At 34.5% G+C, this 27,059-nt stretch overlaps 1 protein-coding gene across 1 annotated transcript in view; it reads right to left on the reverse strand.

Moving 5' to 3' along the window:
- LOC114333741 (proton-coupled amino acid transporter-like protein pathetic) overlaps positions 1-5,067 on the reverse strand; it is a 576,198-nt gene extending 571,131 nt beyond the window's left edge. Inside the window, exon 1 of the mRNA XM_050661737.1 lies at positions 4,825-5,067. The gene's annotated coding sequence lies outside the window, so the exon portion shown is untranslated. The remainder of the gene's footprint in view (positions 1-4,824) is intronic.
- Positions 5,068-27,059: the final 21,992 nt, after the last annotated feature.

Raw genomic sequence — 27,059 nt, forward strand, 5'->3', positions numbered from 1 at the left:
AATAAATGAATATAGTTTCTGTCCTTGTGGGATCGGTACTCACCGGAGGGACCGCAGACGTTCGGATACAATTAGCGTCTCTTTGCAAAGACAATGACGTCGACTTTGCAAAGTAACAAGACACTTACTCAACACACACACTACACATGACACTAGGTACCTAACTGTTCAAAATTACCGTACCTACCATGCCAATGGCCATTAGTTGTCGAGGCATTAGCTAAATAAAAAAAAATAAAATATTCACCTATTTTGGTTTATTTTTATAAATATTTCTTTACTAATAATAAAATTGTTTTCTATTACTTCCATTTAGCGCGCCTATGAGTTAATGTCACATTCAAGTTATGTCAAACAATTCCGAAGCACTGTTGCCAAAGTTTCGCGGACCTTACGAAAAAAGGTATGATACTATCTCCCGAAGTTATATTGATGACGCGCTACTGTATACTCTTAAGGAGTAAATGGAAACGTTTCGGGACCTCAAATTTCTATTCCTTAAACCGGAATATTCTTATAACAGGGATTCTAATAAGCAGGTTCGAATGTATTAACGATCAAATCGGTACATCTCTTGAAAATAAGTCGTACACTAAAGCTATTTTCTTAGATGTCAGGCAGTTGACAAGGTCTGACATGATGGTTTAATTTTCAAAATCAAGTCACAGATAAAGGAAGTTACAAAAACGACTTTTCTCCAAAATGAGTCGTTTTTAAGTTTTAAGCAATGAAAGTAGAAAAAAAGTGGTTTTTAATCATTTTTAAAATATTTTAATTATTTTATTAATATTCCCGGCCTATTTGCAAAGGAGGGAATGTTAATTATTATTATTTAATTTATCACACATATTTTTGTGGAAAAATGAGAATGCCACCTCTGACATTAAAATATAAGTACAGTGGAACCCCGATAAGTCGGCCTCCGATAACCCGGAAATCCGGCTAACCCAGACCGATTTTCATCAGACAAAACAAATATTTTTTGACTTTTACTGAGTTTTTTACCAAGAAATAAACAATACTGTATACAACTTTACGTAATTTAGATGTACTGTGCACATATATTTCATGTTTTTGCAATTATAATGGAGTTTATCAGTAAGTACACCGTCAGTGGCGTAGCTAGCCCCACGGGGGCCCCATATCAAAGTTTGTCGTGGGGCCCTTTTCCCCCGCGACAAAAGAAGCAAAAAGGCTTGTATAGAATAGAATAGAAATATGTTTTATTGTCACTGAAAATTTTACAATTTTATGGACAAAGCTTACAAAAAGTCGGAAAAAAAAAACAAAAACAAATACAGTTTACTGAAATTAGAAGATAATGAAATAAAACAAAAAAATATGTTGCAAAATTTAAATAAATTGCACACTACATAATACAACCCTAATAACACCCAAATATAAATAATAATAAACCTAATAAACTCTAAACCAAACTAGAAAAATAGATTTGAATTGTCGAGACTCATTGTTTGAAAACAGATTCAGTTTTTTCAATCCAAGGATGAATGGACATTGAAAATGAGCTTAAACAAAGAAGCTCTGTTCTTCTGGTATAACGGTGAGCGGCAAGCAAATACACTTCTCCAAGAAATTAACGTATCACCTTAAAAATGGGTAATTTTTGATGTCTCGAATTTCCTAAACCTGTTGTTCGATTTAAGTGATTTTTTAATGTGTTATAGCCTTATTCTTTAACAATATCGCTGTAATAATATTGTTGCTAGACAGGTAAATTGTCATTGTATACTGGGTGTACCAATCAAACTGTGATTTTTTCTCTCAAAGTTCGCATTACCCTGTGGCATATTTTAGCATTTATAAAATACTGAAATTAAAACCTAACTACATAATTATAGCCTTATGTTTTATTCACATTATTTTTTTTTTGATGCATTCACTTTTGATTCATTCATTCTTATGTTGGATAATAAAAAAGTAAGGTACTTTAACAACTAGCCTTGTTTTTCGTCAACACAGGGTGTTTTTAAATAAGTATGGCAAACTCTAAAGCGGCCCATACATTGGGTTCTTGCTCGACAGTTTTGTTAACTTTTTTCTTCGACAAGCAAAATTTCTCTGTTCGAACAAAAATGATTATTGCATCATTTTTGCAAGCGAGCAATAACGACAGTTTGTTTTCAACCCACACAATTCCGTTTTGCGTCATTTTTGTTCGAACAGACTTGCTTATCGAACAAAACTGTCGAACAATAACGCAATTTGTGGGCCGCTTAAGGGGTAATTCTGCATGAAAAAATAATGACAGTTTGCGTTTGCTTCATAAACGTATATCTGCAAATGCTTTGTCTCCGAGATAGGGGGTGTTAAAGTTTTCCTTACAATCTGACGCTTTATTTATTGCCCTAAAACCGGTTGAAATATGCAAGTAAAATTCGGTGATTTTTAAGAGGTAGTTATTGCGCATTTTTGATATACAGTGGAACCTCGATAAGTCGGCCCCCAATAAGCCGGAAGTCCGGCTAAACCGGACCGATTTTCATTGGACAAACATTTCAACAATAGAAATGTATGTATTATGTTAAAACATTTTATCTGCAGCCGCTTCTGGAATGTCTTAAAAATATCGAATTTCATTGATAAAACTTCCCTTCAATCATAATATAATATTTGAGAGATAATGGGTATCTGTGTAATTTGAACTATATGATAGTAAAAATGACTCATGCACACGGCGGCGGCAGAGCGACGTTCATTATCGCAAACAACAGGCACCTGTTATTCCTTTATTTATTTTCAACTGTCTTTTAAAAAATTGCTTTTTAAACAATGGTCTTTTAAACAATGAAAGAGTCACTGTTCTTAAATTACATAACATCGTTCCGATGGCAGACCAGACGAAATTGGCACAACCAAACTGACTAAGTTTTTTTACCTAGAAATGAATAATACTCTATATTGTCTATACTAAACTCTATAAAACTATAGGTAACTGTGCATATATATTTCATATTATTTTGCTTATAAGGGACTTTATCTATAAGTATACCGTATTTTATTAATTTTTACCATGCTCTCCGGCTAACCCGGATTTTCGATAACCCGGATCGGCTGCGGTCCAGATTAATCCGAGTTATCGAGGTTCCACTGTACAATTAGGAATTTAATATTCACCATTGGCGCGCATACGGGTAATATGACCCTTATGTGCGCCAATGGTGAACATAAAATTGTTAATTGTATGTTAAAAAATGCACAATAACTACTTGTTAGAACCCACCAAATTTCATTTGCATATATCAACCAGTTTTAGAGCAATAAATAAATCGTCAGTTTGTAAGATAAATCTCAACACCCCCTATCTCGGACATACGTTTATAAAGCAAACTATCATTATTTTTTCATGCAGAATTACCCCTTAAAGTTTGCCATACTTATTTAAAAACAGCCTTTATTGATCAAAAATAAGGCTAGTTGTCAAAGTATTACATACCTAACTTCTTTATTATCCAACTTCTTTGGTATCCAACATAAGCGAATGAATCGAAAAACAGAATGTTAAGAAAACATGAGGCTATAGTTGGGCTTTAATTTCAGTATTTTATGAATGCTATAATATTCCACAGGGTGACGCGAACTTTGAAAAAAAATCCCAGTTTGATTGGTATACAGCCGGAACACAATGACAATTTACCTATCTATGCTTCTTTTCATGAGCATTTTTCAGTGCGTCACAAATGATAGAAAAAAAGGTAAGTCCATGATAATATACATTTTAGTGACATGACATTTTAGTTAAATCTGACAGTTGTCAAATTTTATTTGCAATTTGGCATAAAAACAAATCAATTGTCTTTATTGCATTTATAAAATGGTATTTTCTTTGATTTGTATAGTCTTTTAAATTGTTCAGATTATATTCGTAGATATATTATATAATTCGCAAATTATTTTATTTTCGATTATGGCGCCAACTATTGACAACTAGAATAAATGCTATAAATGTCACCGACGAAATGTAATCACCGACGTGCGTTTTTTTCTGTCACATACAATTTAATGTATTAGAAAGAAATCGAAAACTGTGACGCACTGAAAGATCCTCATGAGAAAAAGCATAGCAACAATATTATTACAACGATATTGTTCAAGAATACGGCTATAACATATTAAAAAATCACTTAAATCGGAAAACAGGTTTAGGAAATATGAGACATTAAAAATGACCAATTTTTAAGGTGGTGCGTTAATTTCTTGGAGAAGTGAAGATATACATAACTACAATTATAGATAAAGAACAGATTATACGAAAATATACCCAAACTATACATACTGTTTCAAATATTCAAAGATAAAGCGACTACAAAAATTGCAATTTGACATTATACATTATAGAATAACTCACACACTGCCAACGGAATTGACAATGATAGGTAGCTTGAAATCAAAAAAGCTCTGTTCTTATGGAGCAGAGAATAGATAATAGATAAATACGATTTATATAGGTGCAGATAAAGAATCCACTACACCAAAATGTTGATATCCAAACAACATACACTGTTTCAAAGCATATTAATAGTGAAATAATTGTAGAACACTTTGTTAAATTTTTGTAAGTGAAATTTTGTTTCGACTTGCCGCGCTGGGGGCCCCTGAATGTCGGGGGCCCTGTATAATTGATACGGCTCATACGGCGGTAGCTACGCCTCTGTATACCGTTATCTTGAATTTTGGTCATAGCAATTTTAAAATTAAAACTAAAATTGCGACTTAGCGGAAAAAATTCAAAACCTAATATTAATAAAAAACATTTAACTTTAAGTTATGTTTACTGTCCGTGTGTAAATCAAAAAGAAACCTTACCTTAAGTTAAATTTTTGGTCGTTTTAATAAGCACTAAACACTGAGTTACTCCGGGTAGCGGAACCGTCACAATAACAGGCAATGGGTCCAATTTCGGTGACTTAATCACACCGTCTGCGGTGTAGCGTGTAAAAACAAAACACTGCGAAATTTTTGCAGGTCAGTGAAACTACTGAGAAATCCCCATTTGACGTAATGAAGGTTTTCAAACTTGTTTCGCGCCGCGCGTCGACTGAGTTTCCCAATAGTTGAATATGAAATGTCTTTGAATTACCAACTTGTAACAGTTTAAATATCTATTATATTATTATCAAGGATTAGACCGACTCATGAGTTGAATACATTTTGTTTAATTAAGGCTAAACTTTTTTCCACTTACACGCAGAAAAGAATGTTGTACTTTTTTGCATTTATCTTATCTATTGAAGTGTTAATATTGGTACAATCTGATACAATACAAGAACATAGAACAAGAATAACAACTAATAATGAGATGCTGTAATGCGAGGAATATAGGACGTTCAGTTTGATGGACCATGTTTTAAAATTATTCTCAAGGAAATATAGATGGCAGAAGAAGCATCGGAAGAAGACGAATTTCATGACTGAAGAACCTGCGAGAATGGTTTGGATGCAGCTCAAAACAACTATTTAGAGCTACTGCCTCAAAAATTAAAATAGCTATGATAATTACCAACCTCCGTAGCGGAGATGGCAACTGAAGAAGAAGTGATTCATGAACTTCCACAAGGAAAAAGTTTTCCTGTAGTTGGCTATATACCATGTAATACAAAATCAGTAAATCCTTTATAAAAGGTATATTTAAAATCCCTAAAAAGGGCTACATCACAATCAGAACTAGTTTTCGACTGGTTTACCAGTCATCATCAGTGCTTACCTAAAATGAATATAACCTGATAAAATAATGCAAAGTTTGAAATTTTGACTAGGGTTAAAAGCTGTCGGTTATACTCACGTGAAGTTTACATGCTAACCACCAAGATATAATTTTACAAAAATATGTGGGTCAAAGCCCTATATACGTGGTCCGTTAAGGAAACATCGGTTAAAGATGCCAATTAAGACATGGATGTTAGAAATATTTTACCATTATGCCCTAGGTAACATCTGAGCTGTAGTGTGACTTGATTACATGGTGGAAGTCAGGTGGCAAGTGAAAGTGACAATGAGTTGGATGTAGACCTCCGAACGTTGACAGGACAGAAATGACAGTTCCACAGGAAGTTGAAAAATTAGCCTGTCATATTTAAAGACTATGGTGTACAGATTGTTAACATTACAAATGATTTAACAACACACTCCATTGTGAGAATTATCATTTAAAATTCAGTAAACTAGATTTTGTAGTTAAGAGATTATGTTTACGTATACTGTCAGTGGAGTTAGGCAAACCACATTACACAGATGTATTGACAGCTGTTAGAATTTGTATAAGTTTAAAAAAGGAACTCACAATGGGGGTGACTGAGGTGTAGAAATGTCTTAAATAATCTAGGAGTATGTATCGTTAAGAAAGTACAAGCTCAAACTTAGGCGACCAATTCTTAAAGACCATGTAGGCTGCCCGGATCTCTAAGGGTCCAAAAACCAGAACCGTCGTAAGATGATGATAGTAGGGGCTGGGAGGTATGGAGTCTCTTTGAGGGAATTAATGAGAGAAGAACGTGTCTACAAAAACTAGACGATAGCATAACAGGAAACCAACTAGGATCGGAGCCGGATTTAACGCAGTGGGGGCCCCTGGGCAGAATTCGTGTGGGGCCCTACATCCTGCCAGTAAAAAATTGTTGTTATAACTATGGTTTGGTCCGTACTTTTGTATAGTGCAGAAGTGTGGATGCTAAAAGTATCGATCATGAACAGAATTGAAGCATTCGAAATGTGGATTCATAGACGCATGCTGAAGTACTAAGGAAGGCCAACAAAGATAGAGAACTGCTAAAAACTGTTAAACATCGAAAAATGTCTTATCTGGGACATATAGTGAGGGGAAGTCGATATAAAATATTACAACTGATCCTTAAAGGCAAAATAGAGGGCCGTAGAGGTGTAGGAAGAAAACAAGTTTCTTGGTTAAAAAACATTCGTGAATGGACTCAGATATCAAATGCAGGACAATGGCACCTATGTATGCCGTTGCTCCCGCCTGGCGGCGCTAGTGTAGTTGGAGGTCAGAGTTTTGACTATTCGTGAAGTTTGTATATGGTGTTTTTTATTACGATTTAATAAATAATAAATTATGGCCGAAATATACGGATCTTGGAGACTGTTTGTGCGTTGAAAAACGAATTGAGAAGGGATGCGAGAGTTACTGGAAAAAGGAAACACTTATCGAATGATAAACTATATTAATCATCGTCTCAATGTTTTATTTCTATAGCTCAGAGGGTATTTATTTGGTATTGATTAACTCCCCACACGAGTCTGACAACTGTGTATAATATGATATATGCGATCTGCCGTACTTTTTTTATCAATTTAAAATTCACAATTAAGTGCGCTCAGCATTAATTTTTGTGTTTATCTTATTTAAAAATGTTATATTTTCAAAATATGGCTGCCATGACAGTTGCGCATTTGGTGTAAATTTGGTTTAAGCCGTTTAAGCATGGGGTGAGCGCAGTTGATTCTGCAATGTTGTCTTATTTAAAAAAAAATTATAATTCCTTATGGAAATATAGAATGTGTTAATTTCAATGTTCAGTTATTAACTTTTTTATATTATTTTCGATGACGCTAGGTTAGGTTTGGTCAGGTTATGTTTTAGTCACTAAAAAATATTGAGAACTTGAGAAATATTTAAAATTAGTATTTCACATTTTTCTATATTATTAGAGAAAAATAACCAAATATGGAATAGTGCCCTAAGGAATTCCTTGATTTCTCCGAAAATATATGTTGGAAGCGCACTACAAGATCATCCTCTATTTCAGTCTTTTTCTTTATTATCGTATTCACACCTCTGTGTCAGATGCGCGAACGATACGTGTCTGACAGGCGCGTTTGTTTTATAGTCTCGCAGAAAATGTCAAATGTAAATATATTTAACGAGTTTTATTGGTTATTATGCATAAATACAGACTTGTTATGCTATTCCGTATATCAATAGTACCTTAATTTTGATATTTCATGACATTCTGTAATTAAAACATTACGACTTGAAAAAATGTTGATACTAGTTTGAACTAATATAGAAATCCAAATGTGGACAGTCGTTGGTGCCTAATTATGGAATAGTGGACTAAGTGTAAGTGGACTTATTATGATTGTGCTGGTCCAGAGTTTCATACATGAATCTGTGATGTGTGCAAGTGAATTAAGTTACTTCTTTCATTTTTCACAATTTTCTTATTTAAATTTATTTGATCTCAGATGTTTATGCCTATTTTTTATTGATATGTTGGTTTATGCCTATATTCCATATATGGGTACCTATTCCATATTTGGTTACTCATTTGGGATTTTGTTTTTTTGTTCGATTTTTTTTTGTTAATCAAGATATTTAGAAGGCTTTTAATTACTACATAAAAATGTATGACTGATGTGTCGTAACATTAAATTGTTTTCATTTCTATAAAGATATTATTTTATATCCCCAAAACAAAATGGTATTCCATAATTGGCGACTTTCCTCTACTTCAAATATAAATTTTTTTACATGTTCACTCCATAAAAAGCGATTGTAGATGTGGCAACAGTGTGAATGTATATAAAATTGCATATCTTAATCCGTGCGTTTATAATAAATTTTAATCTGAATTTTATAGTGAAGTATTGTATTTTTTACAGTCGAATCTGGGGGCAATACTTAATCTGTTTCAACAAAATGTTTATTGCAGATATGTGCATTTATTCTCGGCACATATTTATCCCTTCTTATTGCTACAATCCACTTTTTTCTCATCATAATATCTTTGGGAAACCTGTGTCCTGATGTTCTCGATGAGCACAAATGCACAGCACAACATTGAGGGATTTATTTTCTCAAGTTTAATTCACACAGCGATAAAATATGCAATATTTACTTGGAAATAGATTGATTTTAAGTATTGACGTAAGTTGACATGACCTCCAACTACACGAGCGCCACCTACGTTGAGCTTTCCAGATTAGCTGCCATTGTTTCATATTGCAGAAGATCGAGAAGCCCTCGCAATGGTGATCACCAACGTCGGATAATTCTGATATGACAGGTGAAGAAGAAGAACTATGGTACCTACATAGTCATCTACAGGGATTTTCCTTTTAGAAATAAAAAAAATACTATTCTAACTTGGAAATAAGCCACAATTTAACGTGAAAAATTATTTTTTTTATTTTCTTATTGGCTTTGGATTGCTTGATCCATTCAGCCACGATAAAATGATTTTATTGACATTTCGACTTCCACTTCGGACGTCGTTATCAAAATACAAAATATTAATGTATTTATTTATATAAAATTAATATTTTGTATTTTGATAATGACGTCCGAAGTGGAAATTAAAAACGTTAATCATTTTTCAAGTTAAATTGTGGCTTATTTCCCAGTTAAAATAGTAAATTACATAAATGCCACAAACAAATAGCTTCAGAACAATATTAAAAAAATGTTGATATACTTTTATCAATATATTTTTAAATAATAAAAACACAATGGCTTTATCTTGTTGCAGTAAAATATTAAAAATAAACATAGTTAAGATGCATGGTTAAAGTCACCGTACATGTCTAGATATCTTAAAACATCGTGTTCAATGCTCATTATTATAGAGAGATGAATCAAACGCTCTTGACTCATCATAGACCGAAGTCGATTTTTAATTAACTTAAGTTTTAAAAATGATCTCTCTCCACTGCAGTAAGAACTAAATATAAACGAAGTGTCACCTCAACGTTTGGAAACGCATCATTCACATTCTTTTCTTTTATCAGTCGGTACATTTGAAGCTCTTTACATATCTATTATTGATGAGCCAACCACCTCTTTAAATGAATTGAAAAATTCTACAAATTATACCAGTTCGACACCTAGGTGTTCAACTAAATCATTGTTGTACGAGTAGGTAAGCTTCAGTGAGTGAGCTTCAATTTCATTGGGAGTTAAATTTTCCAGATGATGTAAAAATCCAAAATTGGAATAAATGGATTCATATCCAGAAAGCCTCTGACTTAATAGTACCTTCTTTAACGGTAAAATATTGCAAAACCTCTAAATTTTAAAGAACCGCTTCGATTGACATGAAATTTGGCATACACATAGCTAACAAGTCAAAGAAAAAAAGTGATATTGTGTCGATATGTGCTTTTGCCCGGGGGGTGGTTTTCACCCTCTCTTGGGGGTGATAAAGTATTCGTCCAAAGTAAGTCCAGAAATTGATAAACTGGTTAATTTTAAGTAACTTTTGTTCTATAGAGTTTTTTCACTAAGTCAATACTTTTCGAGTTATTTACCAGTGAATATGTTCATTTTTTTAACAAAATAACCACGCTTTTAGACGGTTTTTTGCAAATAACTCAAATAGTAAGTACTTTGTCGAAAAAACATTAATAGCAAAAATATAGCCTGTAAAAATTTTAAAAGAATGGTGTTAATATCACGTTACTATACCTAGTAGAAGCAGAGTTATAGCTAATTAAAAATAGGTTCATATTCGTCAAATTCCAAATGGAATACTTTAACGTGAAATAACCAAAAATAAAGCACATTTCGGGGAAAACTAATTACATCTTATTTAAAGTGATTAAAAAAAGCTTCATTTTGGTTTTATAAAAAAATTTCTAGCATCAAAAGTAAACAAGTTACGCTCAAAATAAAGTTGGTCCCTTTTTTTTGGTAAAAAAATCGGGAAAATCACCCTCTAATTAGTATCTCAAATGAACTTAATCGTTACGACTTCACAAGTTTCTTGACTCGTGTATGTATTGTTTATATAATCTGTAAGTTTCATCGGTTCAAAGTCCTTATTTTTGAAAGGGCTGTAGTTAAAAGGGGTTGAACGAGTCACTGATCACGAATGTATGCAAATTTAGAAACACCAAATCTTAATCAATTTTTGTCTAACATAAAAACAAAAAAATATATTATATTCAGAAAAGCAATGCTGACTTTTTTGTTTTTCGAGATTTTTGGTATCTCTAACAATTTTTAAGTTATTTTGAAAAAAAGCATATGTTTCAAAATTAAATTTTTTAAAAATTTTATTTTTTTTTATTTATTTAGCTAATGCCTCGACAACTAATGGCCATTGTCATAGTAGGTACGGTAATTTTGAACAGTTAGGTACCTAGTGTCATGTGTAGTGTGTGTGTTGAGTAAGTGTCTTGTTACTTTGCAAAGTCGACGTCATTGTCTTTGCAAAGAGACGCTAATTGTATCCGAACGTCTGCGGTCCCTCCGGTGAGTACCGATCCCACAAGGACAGAAACTATATTCATTTATTAATTTATAATAAATGAAAAATTTCTGACCGTGGTGAGATTCGAACCCACAACCTTTCGGATTTTTTCGATCCAAAGGCAGGCGCTCTTACCACTGAACCACGGAGGGGAAAAATTTTATTTTAAAACCAAATTTTTTCCAAAATAAGCACTTTGAAACGATGAAACTTACAGATCATATAAGCACAACATAAGTAAAATATTTTGTGGAGCGGTGATGATAAATTTCATTTAAGTTGCTAATTAGGGGGTGGTCTTCCCGATTTTTTTGCCAAAACAAAAGGGACCAACTTTATTTTGAGCGTAACTTGCTTAAATTTAATGCTAGAAGCTTTTTATAAAAACATAAATAAATCTTTTTTTAAACACTTTAAAAAAGTTATAATGGATTTTCCCCAAAAAGTGCTTAATTTTTTGGATATTTCACTTCGAAGTATTCTATTTGAAATGTGGTGAATATGAATCTATTTTTCATTGGCTATAACTCTGGTTTTACGAGGTCCAGAGACCTAACGCGGACGCCGTTTTTTTAAACTTTTTACAGGCTATATTTTTAATAAGAACGTTTTTTCGACAAAATACTTCATTTTCGAGTTATTTGCGAAAAATCGTCTAAAAATGTAGTTATTTTGTTGAAAAATGAACATATTCACTCGCAAATAACTCGAAAAGTGTCGACTTGGCGAAAAAACTCTATAGAACAAAAGTTACTTAAAATTAGTCATTTTATCCATTTCTGGACTTATTTTGGACTTATAGTTTTTCACCCCCAAGAGGGTTTGAGAGTCACCCCCATGGCAAAAGCACACATCGGCACAATATCACTTTTTTTCTTTGACATGTGGCAAGCGGTTCTTTAAAATTTAGAGCAAAAACCGTGAAAGAACGGACTATAAAGACTAAATGAAGTGATCTATAATAGCGATAAAATTTTGAGTCCTAAATTTCTCTGATTTTGTCATTTCAGTGTCTAGAGATGTTCCATAATCCAGTGGAGTCAGTCGAATATTCCTTAAAAGAACATAAATTCGTTAAGTGATCTAAGTGCCGCCACTCCTGAATTATTATATATAATCCGGTTCTCTTTTACCGTGAGGTGTCGAGAAATCTGCTTTTACTTCCTAATCATCTCTCTCCAAAGTTTTCTGTTGGATGTCCTTCTCTTGGCTTCCTCCCATGTGAGGTTTCTGCTTTGTAATGATTTTCCCACAGCATCGTTCCATTGTTGACACGGTCTTCCTCTTCTCCTTGTACCAATTCCCTTTGCTTCCCAAACTACCTTGACTTGTCTATGTGGATCTAATCTATTTAAATGACCGAACCATCTTAGTTGCGATCTTTCTATTGCTTTGTTGGCACTCTCAACATCTAGGTTGTTTCTTATCGTTTCATTTTTTTACTTTGTCCATTAGCGTAACTCCTTCTACTCTTCTTAAATACTTCATTTCAGAAGATTGTATCTTGCTCTTCTCCCGTTCAGTAAGTGTCCATGTTTCACTTCCATATAACAAAGTAGGGAGGTATATTGTCTTATATACTGACACTTTTGTCTTCTTGCTAATTTCTCTTTTGCTAATGAAACCTGAATTCAGGGAGTGATATAGTCGTGATGTTTTAGCAATTCTGTTGTTCAGCTCTTTTTGCATTTTTCCTTTTCCATCTATTATAGTTCCTAAATATTCAAAATCCTCCACTTGTTCTACTAAATTTCCGTCTAGGTTTATATGGATTTCTCTGGGTGGGTGTCTTGGATATAAGTAGAGTTTTGGTCTTTGCTAAATTTATTTTCATTCCTTTGTCTGCAAGTTCTCTCGTCCATAAATTTAGGTTGTTTTGCAAAGATTTCTCTGAACTTGCTATTAATGCAATGTCATCTGCAAATACACATTCACTTATCGTTATACTTTTTAATCGATGGTAACCTAAATCTAATTTTCGGGACTCTCTACTGCATTTTTCTATTACTTCATTCATATATATAATGAATAGCAGTGGGCTCAAAACTCCACCTTGCCTTACTCCTTGTGTAGTAGCGAATGTGTTTGATTCACAGTTTAATGCTCGGACAATGTTCCAACTCTTCCAGTACATAGATTTTACTGCATCAATTAGTTCTACTCCAACATCGAACTGTTCAAGTGCTTTCCAAATGTGTTGTCTGGGTACCTTGTCAAAGGCTTTTTCCATGTCTATGAAACACATGTATATATCTTTGTCAAAATTAAGGAATTTTTCTGTTATTTGTCTTATAGTAAAGATATGATCTTGGACACTGTGCCTCTGTCGGAAACCACTTTGTGCATCGTCACTGTGAATTAAAGGTCAATATTTTTACATTGGAGAATACGCATTGTGTTGTTTGTCCTATCTAAGATTTCATTCCAAAATATGGCAAATATTCCTGTTTCTTGTAAACACATTCGATTATACAAACCATTCGCATTGTTACGAGTTTTAAATTGTTCCTCATCGTCTTCTGAAATTTTGGATTATGCTCCTTTAATCTGATTATAACGTATAACTCGTGCTTTTGCGGCATCATTTCTAGATGACCATCTAGTAGTATTTACTCCTTTAGGAACAATAATATTTCTGCCACGGTCGCCGTTGTTCTCGCTTAAAGACGCAGCTTTTAAATATTCGACTAAAAAGTTGTATCTATAATGTAGAGGAAGTGAACAATACATATAGTTCATATAGTGCTTATAAGAAATCAAAGAATGCTATGGCAGCAGGACAGCACTGTTGCAGCTTTTGCAACTAAATTTAGAGAGTGGGCGGCACACGGAATCCACAACGCCAAGATATTATGTTTTTTAATTTCAGCCTGAACACCATAATATTTTCCACTCCTAACTGACGCGTTGTCGTAGGACTGTCCCATGCAGCAGGGCCACCGCTAAGGTATTAACCACCCGTGTGCAACTTAATATTTGCCGCCCCCCTTTCAACACTTAAGAAATATTTACATACAGTGGTGTCATGGCAAAATTAGCAGTGCCGGAACGCACTGCTAATTTTTGTTTACAAAACCTAAATTCTCTATTTATTTTTTTTTCTTTTCTTAACCAGTGTGGGAACGGCGTTCCCACGCGTTCCCACACCATGACACCACTGTTTACATACCTACTAGTATTTAAAGAAATGTGCAGAAGATGTATAACAATAATAATTTGTAAATAGATGAATACTTGAACATTTAGACTAATATCCATGATTCAACGTCTATTTAATTAAAATAAACCGTGAATATACATACATATAACATAAGCACATAAAAAACTAAAACGAACTTTTCGGGCTTTCGTTTCGGGAAACTTTTTGACAATGTCTTTAATATCCCATGTCGCACACACTTCATGTTCGATAGATACCATTGCTAAACCAGAAAGTCTTCATTGAGGATCTTGCTTCTTCATCTTGCTTCATTGAGGATCGCAAATAGTTTTTAATAATTTTAAGTTTACTACCGCTCACCAGTAGTTACAGTAAAGTAATGGGTATAGTTATGAACTCTATAATCGTGGTACGATTATAGTTAAGTTTAGAAATTTTGATATAAAATTATTTTCGTAAATGTATTCAAGAATATCACTAGAACTTTTTTTGCGGTAATATATTATGGTTGAATAGCTTTAAATGTCAGTCTCTGAGCTGTTTGTATCTGTAAGTAAGGGCTGTATACACTTTCTAACAAATGGTTTTAAGTTCATCATCGTTTTAACTTTGGTTATGCCATATTATATATCACATACACTAAAAATGTCAGTGTGTTGTTAAAGTAATTGAAACCGTTCTTTAATTGGTGTTATGACAGTATCCAAAATCTTAAAAAAAAATTTATTTTAAATGACAATTCCGGAGATAATATAGGTTCATCATTTCCTTCATACTTAAAGTGAACTTGAATCACTTATTTCAGAAACAACCTAAGTCACATTTTGGCGATTTGGAGTTTATTACACCAACATGTATTTCTGTGGGACTTGTTGGGTTGTATCAGAAATATATGAATATTTTAAATCGTTATAAAATCAATTATGCTTACGGTACCTAGGTGTATTCTGCATTAAATTGTGTGTAACCCACAGAAATACATGTTGGTGTACTAAGCTCAAAATCGCCAACATGTGACTAAGGTTGTTTCTGAAATAAGCGATTCACTTGTCTTCTTTTAATTCGTTCGGTAGAGGAGCTAGAGGAATCTCCTTCAATGTTAGCTTTTGTAGATATCTCTCTGGATTTGATTACAAAATTTTTAAAATGTTCGTCAGAACGTTTAGTTATGAAATATTTTTTTAAATTAAACAGTGTATCAAGTGAAGATTTTATGTCAACTTTTGGACTTTAAAGGATTTTGCTCACCACTTTTATTTTACTTAAAAATATCTTGACACACAACATAACACATGAACTTGAATTTCCAAATTTTATTTTTAAGAGATTTTGCTAAAGTTCTTGTATTCATATTCCTTTTGTTATCAGTTTACAATTCTTCTAAAGCATCATATATTTTACTTATCTGGGATTTTAATGGTGCGATTGCATCGATTTGACTCTCCCATCGTGTGTCCGACAATGCTTTAATGTTAACCTTGGAAGGTACTTTAATAAAATGTTCCATCTAATATTCGAAGAAGAAAAAAATACATACCTATAGTTCCTGTACCGTATTAAAAAATTCCACCGACTCAAAATTTATTTTTACTGTATGTATCATTCACCACCAGATTAAGATCGAGGATATTTCTCTAAGATTTTTTTCTGCAATCCAATGTGTTTATCACGCATATTGGCTCCATTATTGTAACCCTGTCCACGCAAATTATTCATATTTAAATTGACATCTTTAAGTTTATTCTCTATAAATTCAAAGAGACCTTGTCTAGTTACGTCAGTTACAGGAGAAAAGCCCAAGGCATATTCAAATATCCGAACTGGTGTTGAAGTGGAAACAAATCTTACTATATAATTTGTTGTTTGTTCTACACGCGTTATATCTGGGCTACAATCTAATAGAATAAAAAAATAATTATATTCTCGAAAAAATAACTATAAACGATAAATGAAATGTATTTTAGTATTATCAAATAATAATAATAATACTTATTGTTTGGAATAATAGAGTTATTAATTAGAATTATCTGAATCATTACTATTTAATTATTTGAATTTACTTTCATTTCAAAAAAAGTACATATAATCAGTGACCTGCCTTTGGCCGCCCCTATTGTTGGCCGCCTGTGTGCGATGCACACTTTGCACACATGGTAGCGGCGGCCCTGCCATGCAGTTTTTCAAATCGATATAATCTTCTTGAAAGAGAAGAATTAGAGAATTAAATATATTTTCTGCTTTATGACAATGATTTCGCAAAAATACATTTTCAAGAGGAGATAAACCTTCCATGTAACGAAATATCAGAGTTAATTGATTGCCAAAAATTATTCTATGTGAATAATGTGGAGCTTTTTTAAGTTTCGGGCTTTGTGGGGGCCCCCGGAATGTGGGCCCCAGGCTGCCACCCCTTAAATCCGGCCCTGACTGGGATTTAGAAAAGGCTTTGGCACTAGAGAGGCATTATTTACTATAGAATCACTCATAGAACTGTGACGTATTCATAAATACGTCTGGTTGACTTTGAGAAAGCCTTTGATAAAATAAAACACAGAAGACTTACAAACATATTACGGAACACAGATATAGATGGTCAGGATGTGAGAATCGTTACAAATTTGTATCGATATCAGGAAGCCATAATTCGCCAGTAGACCAATAAAATCTAAAGAGATTCCAATAAGAAGAGGAGTACGACAAGGATGTGTACCTACCAGAGCCGGATTTAAGGCAGTGGGGGCCCCTGGGCAGAATTGGTGTGGGGCCCTACCTCCTACCATTAAACAAATTGTTGTTATGACTATGGTATGGTTAAAGTCCGGGTACTTTTAGAGATTTTTTAACTGAAAATTCGTTTGATTATGTCGGGCACGTCTAGTTGCTTTAAGGCATTGTGTTCAATGCTTATTATAAAGAGATTGTTCAAACGCTCTTGGCCTATCATAGACCGAAGTCGATTTTTAATTAACTTAAATTTTTAGAATGATCTCTCTCCACTGCAGTTAGTTACCATCAGAACTAAAAATAAACGAAGTGTTACTGCAACGTTTGGAATAGGGATGGCGGTTTTTGACAAAACACCGGTTTTCGGTTATACCTAGTGTGACCAACTCCAATTGAGTCGAATCCGGGACAAGGCTGAAAAAAATACCTAAAATCCGGGACATTTCAATGAAAATCGGGCCATTTTTTTTCAGAAGACAATTAAAATACAGAAACGAAAAAAAGTCCACCGTTTTAGTTTTCGTAGAACTATAATACCACGATATAAAAGGCACGCGTTTTGGATGTGGTATTAGTATTACACTCTAGAGATTGTCGATTTTTTTTTTCGTCCTACCAATTCAGTTTGATGTGAATTCTTAGAAGAATAAAGTATTCAAAATTTCAAAATAGAATTTTACCAAAACGTTGAAAATTCGGATGGCCCGGAAGCCTTGTCCGGGACGCCGGGACATGACTTCGTAATTCGGGCCATGTCCCGGATTTTTCGGGCTAGTTGGTCACACTAGTTATACCGTTTTTTTTGCTTACGGTTTAACCTGGCGGTTATAACCGGCCAAAAAAACCGGTTTTTGGAAAAACCGGTTTTCGGTTTTTTTTTAATCCAATACGTTACAAAGTTACATTTACAATACTTTAGTTTGCGATACTCCATTCGACTCGATATCAATATGATCAAAATTAGTACTATCGAAAGAACATGTATTACTTTTAACACGTTTGTATATTTGTAGAATAGATACATTTTAACTAATTTAATACTTCCTGTACGAGTGTATCGTTTTGAAAACGTAGCGAAATTCTTGGAGATTCGTATTCGTAATCAGTAATTCGATATTCATAGTCATATCATTATTTTTGGTAATCAGAAAAAGTCATTCATCCACTTTCAATGCCAAGAGTTAAGTCTGAAAAATAGATGATGTTTGCATCTAAATCAACCAGAAACTTCTTATGTAAATATTATGAGTATAAATTTTCTTTTCAAGGAAATATTATAATAACACTTAATAATTGTTTCTGGGAGATGTGAGATTGCACTTTCAGTTTGCTTCTGTATTTTATAAAATAAAATAAAATTTGAATTATGGTTTTGTTTGAAATAATTACTTGAGAATAATAATTATGATTGGGATCCAAAATAATACCTAACCTAATCCTAATCACCGTAAAAACCTAATAACCGGTTTTTACTTTAAAAAGAAAGAACCGGTTATAACCGGGAGAAAAAAAAAACAACCGGTAAAACCGGTTATTGCGAAGTAAAAAAACCGCTTTTAGGTTTAAACCGGTAGGTTTTTCCCATCCCTAGTTTGGAACCGCATCATTCACATTTTTCTCTTTTAACCGTCGGCGTCGGTACATTTGAAGTTCCGTACTTATATTTGATGAGCCGATTTCCTCTTTAAATGAATTGAAAAATTCTACAAATTGTACTAGTTCGACACCTAGTTTCTTATCTAAATCATTGCTATAACTGTCGGTAAGATTCAGTGAGTGAGCTTCAATTTCATTAGGAGTTAAATTTTCCAAATAATGTAAAAATCTAAAATTGGAATGAACGGATTCATATGCCGAAAGCCTATGACTTGAAGAGGAAATGAAGTGATCTATATTAGCAATAAAATTTCTAGTCCTAAATTTCTCTGATGTTGTCATTTCAGTCTCTGAACTGAAATATTCCTTAAAAGAATATAAATTTTTTAATTGGTTTAAGTGCTGCCACTCCTGAATTAAGATCAATATTTGGATCTTGGAGAATACGACTTGTTCTGTTTGTCCTCTCAAAGATTTCATTCCAAAATATTGCAAATATCACTGTTTTCAGTAAACACTCTTGATTATACAAACCATTTGTATCGCTACGAGTTTCAAATTGTTGCCCATCGTCTTTTGAAATTTTGGATAATACTTCTTTAGTCTGATTATAACCTTTAACTAGTTCTTTGGCGGCATCACTTCTAGATGACCATCTAGTAGTATTTACTCTTTTTTAGGAACAATAATATTTCTGCCATGGTCGGCGTTGCTCTCGCTTAAAGACGTTTTTAAACATTCAATTAACAAGTTGTATCTATATGTAGAGGAAGTGAAAAATACATAGGGTTCATACAATCCTTCCAAGAAATCAAAGAATTCTATGGCAGCAGGACAACACTTGGCTGCAGTTTAGCAACTAAATTTAGAGAGTGGGCGACACATAGAATCTATATACAACGCCAAGATATTATGTTATCTAAATTTTAGCTGAACACCATTGTATTTTCCACTCATAACTGATGCATTGTCGTAGGACTGTCCCCTGCAGCTTTTCAAATCGATATCATCTTCTTGCAAGAATATCATTAAAAAATTAAATATATCTTCTGCTTTATGACCGTAATTTGCCAAAAATACATTTTTAATAGGAGAGAAACCTTCCATATAATATAGGTCTGGATCCCGCGTATGAAAAAAAAGTTGATTAATAGCAAGCTGAAAATTTGTTAATAGCTTAAGGGTGTCTAGTCGGATAAACTTTGATATATGGGAACACTGGAACAGGGGCAGTTTTAATTGTGGAACAGGTTAAAAATTTGGAACGGTCAGACAACGAAAACGGCACATTTATTTTGTCCGACAGAACAGACTTAAACTCTCCGAACAGAGATTAAACTCTCATGCAAAAATCAGACTGCTATTTATCACCAAATGAGCGTTTTAATGAGTGGAACATGTAGAATATGTCAAATGACAGGAATTATGACAGGTGATAATTCGACTCCAGCAATAAAATTGCTGGTAAATAACTTTTCCATGAATTTTGCTAATTAGCCCAGAGTATAACGAAATATTACAGTTAATTGATTGACAAAAATTATCTTTTGTGAATAATGTGCTGATTTTTTTGAGTTTGGGGCTTTGTGGGGCCCCCGGAATGTGGGGGCCCCGGGCAGCTCCCCAGCCTACCCCCTTAAATCCGGCCCTGGTACCTACTATCCCCTCTACTTTTTAATATGTGCTCAGAATAAATGTTTAGAGACACTAGGAGACATCAATGAACTCATATTAATTAACGGAACACTAGTGAATAATCTGAGATATGTAGACGATACAATACTCCTTGAGGATAGCCGAGAGGGGCTGCAAATTTTGGTTGATCACACTACGCAGTACGGCGAGACGTGGGGAATGGTGCTGAACACACAAAAAAAAACAAAAATCATGATAGTCAATAAGAACAAGATTTACGACAAAACAATGTAAGTAAAGGGAAAAGCTTTAGAGAAAGTACTCAGATACCATTATTTGAGATGTGACCTAAATGAACAATGGGACGCTTTCAATGAGATGAAAACAGTAATTTGTAATGAGTACTGAAATGTCCGAAATCACAATGGACGAAATAGAACTTGCCCTAAGAAAACCTAACAATAATAAATCTCCAGGCGAAGATTTTGTAGTTATTGATGCAATCAAAATCGGAGGCACTTGCCTCCGTAAGAAAATAAAAAACCTTCTTAATGGTAGGGGAGCAAAGTATGCTAAATGTGCAGTCACTCGAGCGCTTTGGAGACCTATTGGGTTGTGAAGAGTAGGTCCTAAAACCAAAAAAAGTTAAGTAACATTTTCCATTTTAGTGGGCGCTTGCCATTTTTAAATTTAATTTTCCATTTCCAACAATCGTTTTTTCCTATTATAACAGCATCTATGCATAATTCGAAAAAATGTTTCAAATAAAAGTTACTTATTTTTTCGTAAGGAATCCAAATCTGCAATAAAAAATGGGGGCTCCTATTTAAGATTTTAAAGTAACCCCCCACCCCATCTCCGTGGGGGGTCGTGTTTGGTGCCATTCGATAGATTTTTTAAAAATATTAAATAAGTGTATTTTACAGTTTTTCGATCTGATGTTCATTTCGCGAAATATCCCGGGATCCGTATTTAAAATATTAAATTTACCCCCCACCCCTCTCCGTAAGAAGTCGTGTTTGGTATCATTCGATAGATTTTTTTAAAATATTAAGCATATATTTTTTAGTTTTTCGATCTGTCGTTCATTTTGCGAAATATTCGCCTTTTTCTTGTGAAACTTTGGGACTCGCCCATTTCCTTACTCCCTGCTCAAATCGTCAGATTTTTGAAATATACACTCTTTTGCATGTACTTAACTTACCTTATCTTAATCTGACAATTTCGAGTTTTTTTAAGGATAGATTTTTTTTTCGGGCCCCCCTTAACGAACTCCCCTGTGTTAAGAGCTAATATATGGTAGAGGTACATCTGCAGGGTACCAGGTTTCTCCCATATGATAATCTGACGCGCTCGAGTAACTGCAAAAATCCCCGCTTGGGCTCCCCTACCATAATATGTGCCTTTTGGACAGTAATATACCCGACAAATATCACAATGCTGAGGCACTAATGGCACTAATTACGTGAGTACTAATTACGTGGGTGAATCAAATATGAACCGACCTTTCCGTCCCCGCTTAGCATAAACTGGCGGCTATGTCTAAATTAGTCCTGTGGTGGGAGGTTATAGTTTAATGTGTGACTGCGCGCTACCGCCTGTTCTCTAATGACTTGCAGCCAGTTACTGTGGCGATGAGCGAGAGAGTAGTGCCATGTTCGGTTGCACAACGCATTGTTATCAAATTCCTTGCAAAAGAAAATGTTGGTCTCGCTGAAATTTGGCGAAGACTACAAAATCAATATGGGGAATCAACACTGTCCAATACACAAGTGAAATTTTGGCATAGACACGTTCGTGAAGGACGAGATGCTGTAGAAAACAAAAGTCATAAACGACGTCCAAAAATTGTCCGATGAAACCGAGAACTCATTTGTTTTCAGGCAAAGTTTTAGCGACATGTTTTGGAATTATCGTGGCGTTTTCTTGCTAAATTTTCTTCATGAGAGTGGAACCATTAATGCAGCTTATTACTGTAGTCTTTTGGACCGTGTTCGAGTTGCCTATAGGTTCAAAAAACGGAATGTCGTATACAATATGTGTTGCTCTTGCATGACAACGCTCGACCGCATACAGCTGACAAGAAAAAATAGCAGAAATGCATTGGACTCTCCTTGAACATCCTGTATACAGTCTTGATCTTTCACCATGTGATTACCACATGTTCGGTCCATTAAAAGATGCACTAGGCGGAGCGCGTTTTGATGATGATAATCAAGTGAAGCAATTCGTGAGCAATTGGTTAGATACCCGCCTTAATTCTTTTTATGAAAATGGAATACAGAAACTTCCTAGCCGCTGGAAAAAATGCATACAGAAGGCAGGAATGTATATAGAAAAATGGAGTATTGTTTAATTGTTGCAATTAGAATTCAATAAAAATTATTATCAAAGGTCGGTTCATATTTGATTCACCTCTCGTATAATGTACAAAAAAGGAGATCCCCATGAATTAAAAAACTACAGTTTTATAAGACTTCTTAGTCACCTACACAAACTCCTTACAAGAGTAGTAACGAATCGTCTTGAGAAAAAACTTGATTTCTACCAGCCAATAGAGCAAGCGGGATTTCGTACCGGATTTGGAACAAATGATCACCTGATGAATACAGAGCATTAAAACGGTAATCGAAAAGACTATCGAATACAATCGACTATTCGTTCTGGTTTTTGCAGATTTCCATAAAGCCTTTGACACGGTAGAATTTGACAAAATCCTGGCATTGACTACCGATACGCAGCTATGTCGGTGGAACTATGTAAAACACGGATCATATCCCAATCGACAGAAGAGTTCAATAGGGCGCTACCTTAAACGCTTAATCGGATAAACGGTTTACCGCAGTACTAGAACATGCTTGTAAAAGACTTAACTGGGAAGAGAGAGGCCTGAACATTGACGGTAGAATATTAACAAATTTTAAATTCGCAGACGACATAGTTTTGTTCTCTGATAACCTCAAGGAGATATCAATATTGGAGATAACGAAGTAGAGCTAGTGGAAAAATACATTTACCTTAAACACGAAATAAAGATCACAAGAGACAACCAAATATGTGAACTACGAAGAAGAATAAACCTAGCATGGACAGCCTATGGAAAACTCAAAGACATTTTAAGCGATATACCAATTTCTTTAAAACGTAAAACATTTGACCAATGTATGTTGCCTGTGAGGACCTAAGGTGCCGAAGCTTTGACATTGACAGCTACAACTTCTAAAGCGCTGCAAATAGCTCAGAGAAAAATGGAAAGGTCAATGCTGAGTATATCGCTTCGTGACCGAGTTAGAAATGAAGAATTAAGACGAAGAACAGGAGTTACCGATGTAATTTCCAGAATTTCCACACTGAAATGGAACTGAGCTAGACACGTCGCCAGAATCAGTGGATTACTTGAGTAATGGGACCGCGAGATCCCATTACTTGAGTTGAGGCCGAGATTAGACAAAAGAAGTAGAAGAAGATCCCCACTCGTTAGACTGACGATTTCAAGGAAATGTCCAGGAATTGGATACAAAGTGCTCAAAATAGAGCAAAATGGACCAAAATGAGAGAGGCCTATGTCCAGCAGTGGACGGAAAGGGCTTGGTCATGATAATGATGATTGAGATGCTATGTGTTCTGTATCCTTTATAAGGAGTTGAAGCCTGGTTGATTAGGGACAGAGTTAGAGTGACTATAGGCTCAAAAAAGATTTACGAACAAAGACTGCAATGGTTTGGTCACGTTGCACTAAGAAATGAAAACTATGTGGATGAAGGATAAAGCTGTTAGAAGTTGATGGAAGGAGAGGTAGAAGAAAACCGAGGAAAATATGGAAGGACTGTGTGGCAGGAGATTTGAGAGATAATCGCTTAGCTGAAGAAAACGCGATGGACAGAAATGAGTCGCGAAGATTGGTAAGGAACAGCGACCTCCGAAAAGGGAAAAACTTAGGAAGAACAGGAGTAGGGTGATAACCTTGCTGAAGACTCCTTACTGCTTTATTTGGGCTTGGAACCGGCAGCAGTACTGTTAACCTGCTCAAGAATCGTGAATTAAATTACACAAAAATAATTTTTTTACTAGAATTATTATTTTTAAATTAATTTTTTTCACTTTTCTCGGTAACTAAATAAACAATCTCTCCCGGGATCAGTCAAATTCCATCAAGCTGTTAAACGTTAATTTCCTGTTGGGCAGGTATGATGCTTTTTCGTCAAAGAAAAAACCGGCTGGTTGTGTAACAACGGTCATTATGCAGTGGTGACATAATTTTCGTTCACGAATGCAGCAGAAGAATGAATCGTTTTGTAGGCCAGCTTTCAGTTTTAGCAAATCTTGTTTTATACGCGTTTCTGTTGACTGATAGTAAAATTATTCAAAATAAATATTGACAAATAAGAATAATTGTCGTTAGTTAATACAGCTTTTGCTGACTTAAAAACGACATATAACACGGTTCCTAGAACAAAGCTGGAGGCTTTGATAGACCTGAATATTGACAACAACCTTTTGCAGATTATCGTAGAAATGTACAGGAATAATACAGTACAAGTTAGAAAGGGAGAGATATTGTCGCACTCCATTAATGTCACAAAAGGCCGTTGTAGTATGTGTCATCTTCAGTGGCGACGCGTGACTTTTTCTAAAGTGTTACCAAAACCAGATGTAAAAAAATCTTATTTAAAAAAATATTTTGAACCTCCCAAATATAAGTTTTTGTTTTCAATCCTGTGGGATAAAATTAAACAAATCACTATTCCCAAATTATATGTATGTACTTGTGTATATTTAACAGATATAACAATAAATAATAAACAAACTAAACATATTATTTTACCATAAAATTAACATAAAAAAATGAATAAGTAGGAAAAAAAAAACAGATTTTGAAAACTATTGTTTATAACTTAATTCTCCCATTTACAATACAGTGGAACCCCGTTAACTCGGATTAATCGGGACCGCGGCCGATCCGGGTTATCGAAAATTCGGGTTAGCCGGAGAAAATGGTAAAAATTATTAAAATATGGTATGCTTACAGATAAACTCCGTTATAATTGCCACACAGACACTTGTAAACCACGTTCGCGTTCCACACATACAAAGCGTCGTCGAGAGTCTCATTTTTAGCTTACTTAGCTTTGCACCGATTGTCCAAACTGTCTTTTGTTATCATTTTGAAACAAAAACAACATTTTAAGTTTTATTGCCATTACGTAGACAAAAAATCACGCAAAACACAAAATCTGAATATATTTACGCGGAACGAACAATGCGACTTTACTACACACACACAATACCGTCTCGCAACGAGAACGAACTTATGTTATTTAATAAGAGTGAAGACTAAGACCATTGTTTGAAAAATAATTTTTTAATAGTCTTTTCTAAACAATGCTAGACAGTTTCAAGTAAATAAAGGATACTACAGATGCCTGTTGGTTTCGATAACACGAGAATGAGCGTTGTCTGCCATGCCAGTCATTTTTACTAAGGTATATTATGTATCAAATTACACAAATACGCATTATCTCTCACTGTATAATGTGTTTGACATTGAAAATTGAAACGAATGAACTACATAGGAATTCGCTAAAGCGACAAATTTTTACGAAGAAAGTTTATTATGATAAATAAAATTAGCCTGAAAAATATAAGATATTATAGTATTCGAACAATATGTTTATAAGGAAAGATAAAAGAAAATATTTTAAGATGTTGAAAAGAAATTGGAAAATCCAGCATAAAGGACATACATTTTTATTGTTGTAATGTTTGTCTGATAAAAATCGGTCCGGGTTAGCCGGACTTCCGGGTTATCGGGGCCGACTTATCGGGGTTCCACTGTAATATAATTTTTTTCTTTAAAATAATATACATACAAAAAAATATACAAGTAGAATGACTTTTCAAGTAGTTGATCAATTACGCAATACGTAGCAACACTCTTCCATGTTTAAATGTACGCACACTGTAATCTGTAATAGGTACTAAACGAACGTTACCAATCTTCAAAATCGTTACAATACTGATATGCGCAGCGTGCCCGCGCGCCGTCTTTAGACCTAGAGCCGTCGCTGCTTCAAAATTTTCAGAGCTAGTCCCGAGTCCCGAGTCCCGAGCGACAGCGAGGTTTCTCCTGCGTTACCGTTACCAGTTACCAGTGCCAATATTGATAACAGCAATGATAACGTGCCATGGATTCACATATCTCGCCAATATTTTCGTGCGTCTAGTTGGCTATTTACTGAATTAGGTACCTACTCATCATCATCATCATTAACCCGTACGCGTCCACTGCTGGACATAGGTCTCCCTCAGCTCTTTCCATTCATCTCTATTTTGTGCGGCTTGCATCCAGTTACCGACAACATGTTTCAAATCATCGGCCCATCTGGTTAGTGGGCGTCCTCTGCTCCGTAGTGCTTCTTCTCGCGGCCTCCACTCGACAATACGTTTTGTCCATCGGTTGTCTGGCAATCTGGCGACGTGTCCTGCCCAATTCCACTTAAGCGACGCGATTTTTTCGACAGCGTCTGTTGTTTTTGTACTACGGCGTATTTCTTCGTTTGGGATTCGGTCTCTCAGGGAGACACCCAACATCTGGCGCTCCATAGCCCTCTGAGTTACGCGAATCTTGTTCACTACCTTTTTTGTTAGGTACCTACTATTAACAAGTATTTCTGTTGGTAAAAAATATAAATGGAATTATTTCGTAGTAGTCATAAAATATT

The sequence above is a fragment of the Diabrotica virgifera genome, chromosome 9 (assembly GCF_917563875.1).
Source record: "Diabrotica virgifera virgifera chromosome 9, PGI_DIABVI_V3a".
NCBI lineage: Eukaryota > Metazoa > Arthropoda > Insecta > Coleoptera > Chrysomelidae > Diabrotica > Diabrotica virgifera.